Raw genomic sequence first — 15,904 nt, 5'->3', positions numbered from 1 at the left:
GGTTAAAATTATAAAAATTGCATCTCGCCGGAATGCACGTCACTGGAATCCGTTCCTTCGTTGGATCCAAAACACTAATAATCTAGGTTCTTTTTCTGTATTTTATGTATTCAAACCTAAACATCATTATTTGAGTTTTGAAATCGCATATTTTATTTAAAATCACAAGTTTTAAATTGGGTCTAGTTGTTTTTGGGAGAAAACTTTGTAATTTATGGAGTTTTGATGTTTGATGCAAATGATGGTTTTTGGGGATTAAGAATCAAGCGACAAGATTTAAATTTTCTTGATTCTTCTATATTTAGTTCACAATCATCCACCTTCGTTGTCCTGTAGCCAAGTGAAAACCACGCTTCAATCATACATCGGTCCTCTGCTTTCCATGAACGGTAATATCTCCAATGGAAAGCCCCCATTAATTCTTCTTTTGTTTGTGGAACATACATCAATTTCTTAACCACACATCTACCACACAGGACCAGGCACCCTTACACCTCCACCAGAATATCACTCCCTAATCTTTCTTCCTCTATCGATCTATAGAAGCAAGGGTGAAACCTGAGGTTTTTTTTTTTTCCATAATGAAAACATATCCAGTTTGGGTCTTTACGATTTTTCTGACTTTGTGTAGAATTTATCTCATTGATTTTTTTATTTTATTACCTTGTAACACACTTATAAATTCAACTTGTTTACGACTCATTTCTACCCACCTCCTGCCTCCAGTCTTCTCCACAGTTCACACCCCTAACTCCAATTTCAAGGTAGATTGAGAAATATGTGTGTATGTGTAGAAATTTGTATATGTATTAAATCAGTATATCCAATTTTGTTATGTTTGGTTAACCTATATATCAGTAATTTTTAGGCCTGTTTATGGAAGCTTGGTGTACTAATCTCTCAGCTACATCACTCCATGTCATGTCCAATATGCATAGAAGCATCGACGGATGGGTAATATTTAGCCCTTTCTCCTTTTTTTTGTTATGTCATTACATCATTATCACATCATACATTTATAATAGTATCGGACTTTCATTACTTCATTTAGCCCTTTCTCTATTTTTGTTAGAGCATTAGGATTTTCATTATGTCATTATGATATCAGACTTTATTGCAGCATGTGTTTTTATCATTTTACAAGTTATCAATTTATTTCCAGGTATAATTTGTTGCAACTATAGCAGTGGTAAGAAATTAGAAGTTTACTTTCACGGTCCAAACAAAAAGCCTCTATTTCATTTCAACATTCAAAGGTGTGCTTTATTATAGCATCATATTTCTTTTTCAATTAGAACATTGTATATTCACATTGTACCATCGAAAGTTTTTGATACGACATTCTACCAATTCTACTTTTAAACTTCTGGTTTTGTTAATTGTGTTGTAGAAACATTGATATTAAGATAGATTATATACTTGCAAGTATTGAAGATGCAAGATCACAAATGGTAACTCATTCTTTATGCAAAATGCAAATATTATGTTAAAAAATACACACTTTGAATAATCATGATCCACTATTTATATCGTTTGTGTATACATACCTAAATAACCGACTATCTTTCACTTCCTAAAGTATTATAAAAATATTAAATAATCGTATCTCTCTTGAATCAAACTACAAAATTAAAATCACATTAGTACCTTAGGTTTAGTTTGTCATTTTTAACCATTTGAATCAATTTTGTTCATGTGTTCAGGTAAATCACATGGGTTTTAGATTCGCATACCTTCATCTTCACCCAAATGTTAGGGATTATTTTTAAAACATAAATCACATTATATCCTTATACATTGACTAATTCAGTAAACTGAGGTCTTGTATGTTTGTAGTGAAAATTGGGCCAGAATTACTAGAGGTAGTGAAGGTCAAAGCTACAATCGGAGGCAAGAATTATACGAAAAGGAGGGATAATTATTTAAATATTCCCTATATGTGTTTTTTTTTACTATTTTGACTTATACCATAAAAGCTTTATCAGTTCTAGGAAATCACATCTAATGAGGTGGGCAATTAGGTTACAAGTTGGGCAATCTACATCCGTTGATACTTTTTATCCGGTTGTTTTGGGTTAACACAAGAAATAGTAACTTGTACAGTATAATACAATTGTTCTTGAGATATTTGATACCTTTTTTTTTGCAGAACATGAGGTTTTTTTTTTTTTTTTACTTAAATGATTATGGTATTTGTTAGAACATAAAAAGTCTTGATTATATCAATATAATGATCATTTTTGTATTTGTTTTTTATTGCTAATACAAATACCATGATAAAGTTGCGATTCTATTGACTTCGTTATACCAGGGCTAATTTTAGGTTAATATATCAGTTTTCACATGAACGTAATCACCCCTTTATGTTTCAGGAATGTAATCACCCCATTTATGTTTCTCCCAGGGTATATAATGTTGATCATAGTGTTCTTGATGCATTTAGTGGAAGTGTGTTGTATTTAGTGGTTGGACTTCCAAATGATTTCGTCAAACAACTTGGTGCAAATGTCGACCATACCACACTTCAACTTAGTGTAAATGAAATGACGAAAACATTGTCTTCTGATGTGGGTTTTCCTTTTTCGGATTATGGGTTTCAACACAACACCACCACTTCTCTCTCATTCTTTCACACACAAATTAGATGTGGGAAAATTTGTGTTTTTTTGTAACATAAAGGTAATTTTGAGTTTGTTGTGCAAGATATATAATGAATCTCTGTTCATAATATGTTTGCCAGGTTACCAGAAGCCATATCGATTCGTCCTTAATTTGGCAATATGTTCTGATGACTGATCAAATTCAATTTGTTACAGAACTATGGCTTCACTAGAGGTAAATGAAGCAGTCTTGAGTTCTAAACTTTCTTTTCCTATAGTTGATTATGTAAACAATAAAAAAAAATGGGTTTTGAGTTGCTGTCAAGGAGTCCTTAAAGCATGTTGGCGATGAAGCTCATTGTAATGTGAATCTTTTCTCAGGTAAGTTCAATAGGAAAAGTCTTATGAAGCCATACCATAACCAGATGATTCACATATGAGCTTTACTCTGGTTTCTGTACACTTCAGTTGGTATACAAGTTTATGAAAATGAAGTTGAAGTCTTCTTCTTTGCCATGTCTATTAGTTTCATGCACTTACTGGGTTTTTTCTTGGTTAAAATAAAACATGTAGGTTACTACTGGATTCTTGATATGCTACTATGGTAATACTTGTATACTGGTTATAGATTTTTTGCATTTTGTCGGAATATAAAAGCCAATTTTTAGTTGTTTTGATTTTAGATGAACCCTTTTGTGCAGGATTTGTTATATATGGTCTCTTATCAATTACTTATCCTTCTTTCTAAAAACATTACATCTACGGTACCTTTAAAAAAATACATTTGTATATATGGTCTATGTTTCACAAAAAAATGATAAAACCATTTTTGTTCCAAGGACAAAGCTATCTTTTTCAATTGACAAAAAAATTAAAAATACGACTTAACACCATCCGTGTTACTGCTATAATACCTACACATATTTATAATTGTTAAAGTTTTTATTATCATTGCCTAATATTTACCTTATAATTTAATTAAAATTATTTTTAACTTTCTCGAATTATTTTTTAAATTTCTTATCCATGGTGTCCACGGGTTATAATCTAGTTGTACATATATCGTTCAATATATTTCATCTTCTTCCTTATTATTCTATCGTTTTCTTATAAGTGTTTTGGTTTTGACAAGTTATGTTTAGGCATGAAGTAAACTACGTACATGAAATTACAATTAGGTTACTCCTAATTAAAAGGGTTTAATGTTAACCTTTAATATTTGGTAGGGTATTTTAGTATAATCACACAAATTGAATTCTAGATAAGATTTTTTTTATATGAGATTATATTAAACCTAATTAAATTAAGAATTTAGATATAAATGTGAGTTTTATTTTTTGAGGATATATATATATATATATATATATATATATATATATATATATATATTCAAAATTTATAAGGACATAGTAGTAGTACTTGAATTTTCTAAGGATATTAATGAAATTCTTTCTTTTTATGACCTTTTATTATAGCGTTAAAGTCAAAATTTACATCTCTAAATATTATTAAAAGAGAACCCTTAATTCACCAATGAAGCAATCAAGACCCTTGATTGTATTTCAATCATATGATTTTCACCATTAGATCAAATTGATGGCATCATCTTCTCAAAATAGAATTCAAACATTTAATTATAGAATCTTTAAATTTACCAATTACATTTCAAACCAATTACATTAAATTATAGAATCTTTAATTATAGAATCTATTCATATTTAATTATAAAATCTATTCATACTTTCGAAAATATATTTCACAATTCGGGCATAATTACATTTAGTTATAGAATCTTTAAAATCAACAATTATGTTATCAATTAAAGCTTATCATTTTATTTATATATGAGACATCGGTTTCTCCATAAATCTGGCCAAAAACATGAATATTGTTGATAATTTAATTCTATTATTTATAGTTTTTGGTTTCAAAATTTAAACATGATTAGTTTTTTCTTTTTTAAAAAAACTCATTAAATAAGCATATCAATAATTATGTTATCTTTAATCTCTAGATATATATTAAAAGAGAAACCTGATTACATCATTTTCAAAAATCATGTCTGTTGATTGGCTTTTCCTTATAGTTTTCCACCCTTAGATCAATTTGATGATGTCATCAATGTTAATAGGATTTTTTTTAAATCCTTTCAAATGTTGATTAAGGAAATAATTATTTTTTTGGATTCCGACATTTATGATTAAAATGTTAATTAAGGAAATAATATCTTTAAATCATTCAAAATCGTTGACCCTTATAATGTTCAAAATCATCATTTAATCAAATCTCATTAAATATGCATCTAATTCATCTATTTTTGACAATTATTTGAATTTAATATAAAATCAAACCTCCTGGTTTCAAATTATTTATTGAAAATCGTTAATCAGCTCTCATTCCTTATTATCTTCATCAATTTCCTTTAATTCTAATTTTTAGAGATACTAAATAATAGACAAACATGTTGTCTCCAATTTAAAGTAGATTTTAAAAGATTTAGTTTCTCATTGTCCGCATTTTGAAAATTATAAATAGTTCTCACATTTCTCATTCTCTCTTTCACATGTTCGTTCTTATATCAATGCACTACATAAATTGAACAAAACAATACATCCACCTTCACATCAATTTTATTACGAATCTTCAAGGTATGTCCTTATCCGCGTGTGCTTTTTAAGATGTGTATGTGTTGTGTTTCCCTTTGTTGATACCTCTTATATGTGTTAACTAACTATTTGTAAATGTTCTCAGAGAAACCTGCATAAAAAGATTTACAACTTCATAAAAATATTAACAACTTCATCTTCTTTATATAAATCAAAGTGTCGAATTTCTACATCTACACACATTTATATTGACCCTTATAGATAGGGTCAGATCTAATATAAGTGAAATATAGAAAATCATAAGTACATGAATATATTCAGATTTCTATAAACATTTGGAATTCGTATAATCATTTGTTATGTTATGAGATCCATCTATGAATTTTATAATCTCTCAAACCTAATATAGATCAAGCAAAAATAGCTAATCTACATCATGGAAATTCAAATTAACATGTGTATGTGTTGTGTTTCTCTTTGTTTGTACCTCTTATATATGTTAACTAACTATTTGTAAATGTTCTCGGTGAATCCGTTCATTGCCCACTGCATAAATTCAAATAAATTAAAAAATATATATTGTTAACAACATGGGTTATTCACTTTGATACTTTTGCATGCAAACTTAGCAACCAAAGTCTGAGGTTTTTTATTTTACTTTGAATAATTATTCTTTTTTGTTTCTTTTCTAATTTTAATAATGGAATATTTGAATTTATTGTTTTACACTGTGTCATGACAGCAATAGAATCTCACGACCATAAAAGTTGTATTTTATCTGCTTATCAAATAGTTATTAAGAAAACAACTTACCTCAGATTTTATTTAAATAGTATTTGTTTTTGCTTAGTCTCATAATTATCTCTAATAGTTTTGTGTTTCTCTTTATAGAAGGTGAAATGGCACATAACAGTGTCAATGAAGTCGTCTTAAATACTCTTGCTACATAAATGCCTCGAAGGAATCATAGAATATCCATGTTCAAGTAGCCATGGGTTGGAAGCAGACTTACAAAAAGAACACAAACATGGTGAGAAGCTTGGACATGATTTTAATGGACCAGCAGGTGTGATTTTACTAAATTAAAATAATGCTATATTTTATTTTATTTTTCAATAAAACAACATTGGTTATCACCTACAGGACACTAAAATATAGACAACAATAAAAAAATCTCATCAATGCATTTCAAGCTCTGTTCGATAAAGGAGTTGTTAGGGAAATCACTAAATTTGGCATAGCTAGAAAAGAAGGAAATTACATGTAAACAGCTACTCAATGCATGTAATTTATTCTAATTTATTTTAAGAATGGATTTGATTAGTTAAATTATAATGTGTCACTGAAAATGAAATTGAGGACTTAAGACTATATGATTCCATCCAACTTTCAATTCTTACATTTAAGGTAATTATCATCAAAGTTTTCATTTATTTTTCTAAAAACAAAAACCTTATGACATCATCTTAAACAATTAGTGTCATTGATTGTGTTTCCTTTATATGTTTCCACCCGATAAATTTAAAATCATGCCTCTGTAAAGCCTTAGTGTTTGTGAAATTTTAAACACATTTTTTGTTAAACAAGGTATTCAAATTTAAAAAAATAAATAACATTTTTCAGTTAGTAATCCGTAATTAACTTAAATTCATAACCTACCATCTAATAATTCGTATCTCTGCATTTAGATGATTTGCATATGATTTAGTCTCCTATTATTAAATCTTAAATCATTGTAATCGTTTCCATATTCAAATTTCAGTATTATATATATATATATATATATATATATATATATATATATATATATACATATACATATATATATATATATATATATATATATATATATATATATATGATTTCCTATTTATTTTATTATTCATATCAGTTACTGAATTACTTTGGTTGTTTTTTAAATCCTTTCTTCTACATAATCATCATTGACGACACCAACATCTACATAAGGTTAGCAAACTGATTTTGCCTATTGATTTTCTTTTGTTGGCTGTTAATGTGTTCAATTACATGTATGTACGTATGTGTGTTTTATGTGATGTTGTTTTATAAAGTTTCTTTCGATTGTAAATCAATTGATTATTGAATTTGCAAAGTGTTTGCTTTTTTACTTTTTTTTAGGGGGGGGGGGGTTAATTTTTTTCTGAATTATATCTCCTCTTCTGGCATCCAACTTTGTTTGGCCAATGCTATTTGGTTTCAGGTTGTATGAATTTGCAAACTGTTTTTTTTTGGTGGGCAGGAGGGGAGAGATAAACATTTTCCTTTATTAAAAACAAGATTTATGCAAGCAACAATCATTGTCAATATGAGGAAGCAATTTTTTAAAATTAAACATAAATTGAGAACTAGGAACATTTATTTGTTTCTTGTCATTCAATTTGCAATAGAATTATGGCATAAACTGATTGTGATGGAGTATATCGATCTATTAGGAAACAATATAGGGACATTTTTGGTAATTTTTATACAATAACACACATTAATCCTTTGTTTTGGGTCATTTTTGCCGACTGGTTTGGTTAGTTTCAGATTCCTTTGTGAAAATTTGGTGTTTTTCTTGGCTTTTGGTGCAAGTGTATGGTTTATAGTTTTTTTTTTTCATTTTTTTTATTTATAGCAAAGTACTTTGCTATTTGTGTATACGTCTTTATAAAACAAAAAAGTTTTATTTTTTGGTTTGTGCGAGATTCGATCTTCAAGGAATTATTTTTGTTAATCTGAAATAGCAAAATGTTTTAATCTAAAATTATAAAAATATGATTAGAGACATTTTTAGCTATTTGGCTATTCGATCAAAGTCCAGATGTCAGGTTTGCAACCTGTGAAATTTTTGCATCTTATTCGAAGCTTATGGTTAGTTTGATTCTCATGGTATAAGTAATGCATATTTATGCATAACATTATGCTTTGAATGTAAAAATAATAATAATAAAAAACTTTTATTTAAATAAAAATGTGGGTTTTAAACAAACAATATATATATATATATATATATATATATATATATATATATATATATATCTATATATATATATATATATATATATATATATATTTGGTTTAAAATGTAATAAAAATATATTTATATGATTTCAAATGGAAAATGGTCAACAATGAATAAAATTGGATAAAATAATGTTCGATTTGGAACAAAAATACAGAGAGTGTCAAAACTGGAAAAAAAAATTACATTTTGTGTCAAAATCCAAAAAAAAAACAATAACTTAGTGTCTTTTGTGGGAAATAAATTCAATTTTGACATGGCATGTCAGCTTGTCACGTCATCATGCCACGTCAGCAACCAATCGGGTTGAACGGTCAAGTGGTCAGAATTGTAAAAAGTTGAAAAACGCAGTGTCAAATTTGAGATAAAAATAAACATAGTGTCAAATTAGAATTTTGGTGTAAACTTAGTTATTACAATTAGTTATAACTAAAGACGAAATTTCCTTTAATCTATTGGTTATTTTAAAATTTTATTAACATTTAAAAAAACAAATTTTTAAATGATATAACTTTTATTTTATCGATATTATTTAATTATAATTTGAAAGATATGTTAAGATTCTATTTAAATATGGTATGATATCATTTTTTTTATTTTAATGAAAATATTATAAAATCTTTATTAATTTTGGTATGATGTTGAATATTTTTGGTATAATTTTTTAGATGTATATTAAATTATAATTTTAATTAATTTGAACAAAATCGAAGTTAATTATCTTTGGATTTGATACTAATTACGAAAATGTCATTTTTATATATTAGAGATGATTATGATTTTTGTAAATATTATGTTATAAGAATCGGATTAATTTTGATATGATCTTATTATACTTTTAGGTTGATTTAATAGTAAATAATATATAATCTATTTATGCATCTTTTGAAATTAAGTATAGAAATCATTTTGTTGACATCTATAATATATGGGTAATAATTTTCAAAATTGTCTTTAAACTTCTGTTGTATATATTGTATATGACTTCCTTAACGATTACTGTTATTCACTGTGAACATCAAAGCTCTCTAATATCGGAATCAAGATACCGAGAAATACACAAGGTTAGTGATTTTATTCTTTTTATGTATACAATATCAATTTTTTTTACTTGACACACATTGAAAGACAACTATTACATGATGTTTTGCTTACTAATTGTCAATTCGACTTATCAAATCACTTCAATTTATCAAATCAATAATGGAGTACACTTCAAGCAATAAAAGTAATGATGCACAAGATCACTCATCCATCATATGGTGGTTTACATCTTATTGTCTAACAATGACATATTGCAATTCGATGTACATTTAGAAGATTAATTAGTGATATATGCACCTTCTATTATTAATGATCTCAACTCGAATGCATCGAGACTTACCAAGTTTGATAGAAAATTGGGATATTTTTCTATAGGTAGAGATCGTTTGTGGGGTATTTGAGTTTTCATACATAATCAATGAGTTAAAATCGATGTTAGTAATTACAATGCCGATTCACATGAATGCTGAGATTATCGAAACAATCTCCTTAATTTTTTTAAAGGAAATACGATTAAGTATGTTGTTCTGGCACATCGTTTCTCAAGAAGTATTTTCATTTCATTCAGATTTTGAGATAGTGACTGTGTCAAGTAGAAATATATTTTAATCGTCAACTCATGTTTTATTTTTTTTAATGATACTAATTTTTTTAGGTTACTTTATCATTTTTTTTTATTGTGTCGACTTTTTATAATTTTATATGACTTTTTATACGTTCTCCCGCGTTTAACGCGGGCCATAATCTAGTTATATAATTATATTAAAAATCTGTTTCCAATTGAACAGTTCTTTTATCTCATTGGACCAAACTTTTTTTCTGTTTTTTTGGAAATTAAAACCTGCTGACTGAGGATTTAGGAGATTGGGTTTATCATGTGCTCCTGTTTTCCACTGCTTACATACGTGTCCACCTTCTGTTTTCCAAAGCCATACGTGTCTGATGCTTTATCTCTACTTTTCCATAGTGTTCATTCATATTTTTTCTACAATCCCCACCGCCCCACCGCCACCGAAATAAGATTTCCACTCTGTCGACTCCCCCTTTGACATCATTCTTCTATAAGCCCTAATTGAAGATTTCAACAAACCACCGTTGCCGCACCAGGCAACGTTTTCGCCACTATCGCCATCGACATCTTCTTCGTCTCCCTGTTGGAGACCAACGGGATACCCTCTACCAATCGTTATCTTACACTAATCCTTTTCTTCCACTGAACAACACCAATGTTGTAAATCATCTCCACACCTTCGATCTCTCCACCGCTTCTACCACTTACTGACCCAATCTGAAATTCATCTTCCGCCAGGATCTTGAGGTCTTACGCTTGCCTTCTTCTTTTCGCCTCTCTGTTAGGTTGCATTTCCATTTGATTGTAACTATCGCAGCAAGCATAAGTGGTTGTCGACCAAAAAACGTACCATTGGGCTCGATTGGACCGACCAGGATGGGGTTTCAACGACTTTGGGTCGATGGAAGAAGAAAAGGAGTGGAAGCATCGGGAGGCGGAGCTGTTGCTCCGATAGGTCAGTAGAGGGGGGGGGGGGGGGGGTTCTGCTTCAGCAACCTTCCCCATTCTTCTTCTTCTCTCTCTCTCTCTCTCTCTCTCTCTCTCTCTCTCTCTCTCTCTTTGTTATTTTTGATAGAAATTGATGGGGTTTTTGGGTTGCTTTTTGATAAGGAATGAAAGAAACACAAACGTTGACCTCTGCCTCTCATTTCATTTATTGGATGTGTTTGTCGATTTCTTTCTTCTTAATCCTTCAGGTTGGTTTTTTTTGGGCTTTAGTATGCCTTCCATGTGTTCGATGAAAGTTCTATTTGAACTTTAACTCATACAACTGCTTATCTTGATTCATTGTAACAATTCCTTTTTTTTATTACATTTGGTTGTTTTACTTGCCAACGCTACCCTACAAGCATCTCATCCTACATATTGCTTCAACATGTCCACCAGTTTCTCCTTTTGGTGCCATTATTCTTCAGGTAAGTCCTTCATTTAGAATATGTACGTTAATCTTCGTTATTTTCTTTTGTGTTTTAATTTTAAATTCATATTTGGGTTTGATTTCAAGGATCAAAAGCTGCTACAACTAATCGAGTATATGAAACTATTAGTAAATGCTATTGATGTTCTTTTTGTTTTTCTTTTTTCCCGAATTGAGATGTTTCTGCTGTGATTTGATCGAGGCACGAACAATTCTATCCTGTATAATAGAGTTACAATCATTGTCAGGAGTAATTGATATGTAGCTGTCAAGGTACCTATCGACTACTCTACCCAGGTAAATTTCTTCCTCTGTTTCTATGAATCCATATTGTAAGTCTGTTTCAAATGCCCCATTCGAGATTCCAATTTGAAATAAGAATAAAAAAATTAAAACAATACCCGAATATGCGAGACTTAAAGAAACAAAATTACAAACATGCTTAAAAGGTTAGCTGCTATAGACTTGTGGGGAAGGGTACCTAGGCCATTTTGCATGTTGAAATAAGTTAAGAGAGAGTATGGTCAACTGATTGTGATTTTCATGGATGAAAGTTTCTCATTTGAATGTATTATATTCAACTCTAACTAAAAAAAAGTAGTTTTTTTTTCTGATATTGATAGCAGTGGAGCCATAGATTATGGTGAGTTTCTTGCTGCAACTCTTCACCCTAACAACCTGGAGAGAGGGGAGAATTTGTTTTCTGCTTTTGCATTCTTTGATAACGATGGAAGTGGATACAATGATCCAAGAAATGGATCAAGATAATGTAATAACTTAACTATTTACTAAACTATCATATTATTATTTCTAATATTAGTTATTATAGTTATATTAAATCATAAATTATTATTGATTGTTGTAGGATTGACAAATTGATTTTGGGGAATTTGCTGCGACGATGAGGAAGGGTAATGGTGGAATTGGGAGAAGAACCATGAGAGGTAACCTTAATTTAAACTTAATGTGAACTTGTAGGTGGCGTATCACCCAAAAGTCAACTGCAAATTAAAGTCAACAGCAGTGAAAAAATTGACATTACTATTGTTATTATTATTATTTCTTTGTTTTTAAACTAAATGGGGTTAACATTGAACTGGGATATATATATACATATAAATATATTTGACTTGGTCTTTGTTTATGGGCTATGGTGACTTCGCTACTGGCTACATTCAAAATTGAAAGTCAATCCAAAAATGTGAAGCTTAGATTTGAGCCTAAGGGTAAATGTTTTTATTTATTTTTTTTACTATTATTATTTTTTAGCTTGTGACCATATGCCCCTAACCATTTGTTTTGACAAATTTTATGCAGGCTTACAATAAGTAACAACGACAGAGTCTTCTCTGCTAATTAAGCTGACTATTTTTGTCTTGGAGCCCTTACAGTGACATGACAAATTATCAAGATAGGTTCTTAAAGTGGCAATCAAAATATGAGACGTTGTTTAGTTCCATCAAAACATAATTTAAAACGGATATTTTAGTTTTCAATGGAGTATTATAAAATGAATGATTGGAAAAAATCCCTTCTACCATGATGTGTTTTTGGTAAATGAATCTTTATTTATTTATTTATTCATAATTGGTTCGTTTTCAGCTATTTTATGGTTACTACCATCATTTTGTCCGTTCGTATCATGGTAAGGGCTATGTTGTAATTCATATGGATTGGAATATTTGCAGATAGAAACCAAAAAATGTGATTTTTAAAAAGATCCAAATTTCATGTGTCAATAATGATGATCATAATTTTGAAAAGGTTTTTCATATTTTTAACAAGTTGTCATGTTTAATCTTTTTGGTATATTGGTCAACAGGAGGATATTCTTCACAAAAAAACCTAATTCAACAAAAGGAACAAAAGACGGCTTTAAGAAATTTGGGGTTGCGTGGACATTATTGACTAATGTTTGACTCTTGTTAATTACATGTAATCAATCGCGTGGGCATAGACTGACCCATCACCATCTCCTACCTCCTACTACCGTCCACCAACAGCAGAATAACTCAACTCTAAAAGAAGTCATGGACCCATCGAAGTTATCCAAGTGCCCACTCTGCTTCCCGCCCTTCGGCAACAAATACACAATCCCACGTGTCCTCACATATGGCCACTCTACATGCAAGACATGTCTGATCAACCTTCCAAATCCACCCTTCCCTTGTATCATACATTATCCGGCTTATACCCAACTTGTCAACTACCAAAAGGTCCTTCAGCCATCGCCACCATATCATCATCGCCAGACTTTATATCTAATTTTTGGTCTCATGAATTTTTAAATAACTGGAAGTAATGGGTCATTCCGCGAGACACAGTTTTGGTCGAGGTGAGATAGCTCTTGATGAGTCTTTTTTGCTTGATTCGGATGCTTCTTTTGGTTCGTCTTTCAGGTGTTCAATGAAAATACATAAAAAGGTTAGTTTTTTTTTTAAACGTGCTTCTTTTACTCATAGAAATGAGAACCGAACAATTACCTTGCCAAAGTGATCTGGATTTTGTTTAAAATGGGGATGGTGCATTAGTTGAATTGATGTCGATTCTAACCTCGAGTTTGAAGGAATATCAAATTTTTACTCCTTATGGGTTGTGACTTGTGGTATAACGAGGAGAATGGGCATTTATATCCTGTTTATGAATGGAAACATAAGACTTTGTTGAATGTTATTGAGTTTGATATCCAAGATGATATATCTAGTTTCAATATGATTGGTATGGAGCTATGTGAAACCATAAGCCTATTGCATGAAGCCAAGTTAGTAAATGGATGTACTTCATTATCATGATTTGGTATTGATGATTTTTGCCACCTGTTTATCCAAAACAACAAGTCTGGCATCGATATCAGGGAGTCTGGGAATGAGGGCCACCACGTTTTGAGGCTATTCCATAATTCACAAGAGATTGTGCATTTGAGAAAAATATGTTCTTCTAGTTTCTGGTTCTTGCCTGCATAATATGCACTTAGGATTAGTTCCAATTCCTTTATTCATGAGGATCACTTTTGTTCGGATCCAGCCATGTGCCCTCTCCAAGCCACTATATCGACCTTTTTATGGACTAGATTGTTCCGGTCCCAGTCTACTGTTGATTTGGGCAAGGACAATTAATTCGTCAATCAAATTCCTTAAGTAAGAGACGGAGTATATCCTGATTGTTCCAACTTCCAGGTCCAGTTTGATTGCTGATTAGATTGTGCTACTGTGAAAAGGTCTTTGAAGTCGATATTTTCTTTTGCTAGAGTTGCTGGCAGGTTTGCTATATAACCCCAACAACTCTTTTTTCCTTAGAAAGTGCGTTAAAACCCCCATCCTGACCATAGATTGCAACGGTGATATTCTTCCATAGTTCTTGTTTGTGTTCTTTGAATCAACACCACCACTTCCGTAACAACGCAAAGTTGTGAGCTTTGAGACTACCGATACTTAGACCGCCATTTTCTTGTTTCAAGAGTATCTTTCCCCAGCCAATCCATGATTTTTATTTTTCTGTCGAGCCGCCCCAAAAGAATCGCCTTCTCAATTTTTCAAGAATGTTGATAACTTTAATTGGCACCTCATATAGTAAAAAAAGGAATGTACCAAGGCTGCCCAACGCCGATTTGAATAATGTTAAGGGATAATGACATAAAAAGTCTTAAGTTTGGAAGAAATAAATGGATTTACCCTTTTGTGGATTTTAGGTTCACTAATACCGGATACTTGCAGTTTTTTTTTTTTTTTTTTTTTTTTTTTTTTTTTTTTTTTTTTTTTTTTTTTTACCATTTTGTGTCTTTTTGGTTCGTTAAAACCCTTACATTTGGCATAAATGTATGAATTTACACATTTTCAGGTTCATAAAGCCCTTAAGTTTGGGTTTTTTGGTTCATTAATGCCCTTAAATTTGGCAGAAATATTTAGTATTACGGGGTAAATTGAAGAAAATGGTAAAATCGGAAAAAAAAAAAAAAAAAAGGTGCAAGTATCCGGTATTAATGAGCCTAACATCCACAAAAGGGTAAGTTCGTACATTTCTTCCAAACTTAATGGCTTTTATGTCATTATCCCCGGTGATAATCTACCATTAAAGGAGATCGTAGAGGCCTTCCATTTCGATAACTTAGCTTGAAATTTGGCAACCAGGTGCCTCCACTTGGGATATTCTTGAGATTGTAGCACCACAGGCCCAAGTAGATGAATGGTAAGTTACCGATAGAGCATTAGATGCGTTTGGCCAACAACTCAATTTCGAGATGATTTATACCTAAACCGCGCGTAGAGCTTTCTTTTTGATATATTTACCTTTAGACCCGAACCGAGCTCATAACAACAAAGGATTCTGATTAAATTCTTGGCATTTGGGGTTGACCAGTCACCTAGGGAAATCACATTGTCTGCATATTGAAGATGAGACATGATCGATGACTGGTGTAAATAATTGGAAAGTGTTTTGACTTTGACTTCATTTAGCTTTAAGCTCATTTTCACTATAAAAGGTTTCCATTCGAGTTTTTTGTGTTGTGTTCCAGCCTCCAAAGTCTCCAAAGCTACAATAGCCATCTTTGTTGACAAAATGAAACCTACGGTGACAAGTTTTTCTTCTTACCCTATGATGAACACAATTAATGAAGGTTACACAAATGGTGGCTGTCATGGG

General features: G+C 30.7%; 1 long non-coding RNA gene across 6 annotated transcripts; it reads left to right on the top strand.

Moving 5' to 3' along the window:
* The first annotated feature begins 10,203 nt into the window (after positions 1-10,203).
* On the top strand, positions 10,204-12,821 carry LOC145091802 (uncharacterized). 6 transcript variants are annotated; one of them, XR_013702276.1, is made up of 6 exons: positions 10,204-10,801; positions 10,957-11,261; positions 11,441-11,560; positions 11,890-12,032; positions 12,129-12,489; positions 12,581-12,821. It is a non-coding gene; the product is annotated as an uncharacterized LOC145091802 (long non-coding RNA). The 6 variants fall into 6 exon arrangements; XR_013702277.1 differs by lacking the exon at positions 10,204-10,801 and having other exon boundaries at positions 10,825-11,261; positions 11,887-12,032; XR_013702279.1 differs by lacking the exon at positions 10,204-10,801 and having other exon boundaries at positions 10,826-11,261; positions 11,512-11,560; positions 11,887-12,032.
* Positions 12,822-15,904: the final 3,083 nt, after the last annotated feature.

Source organism: Lactuca serriola, chromosome 3, assembly GCF_051521515.1.
Source record: "Lactuca serriola cultivar US96UC23 chromosome 3, Lser_US96UC23_V15, whole genome shotgun sequence".
Lineage (NCBI taxonomy): Eukaryota > Viridiplantae > Streptophyta > Magnoliopsida > Asterales > Asteraceae > Lactuca > Lactuca serriola.
The sequence above is the reverse complement of the archived record's forward strand: the minus strand, read 5'-3'. Positions and strand labels throughout refer to the sequence as shown.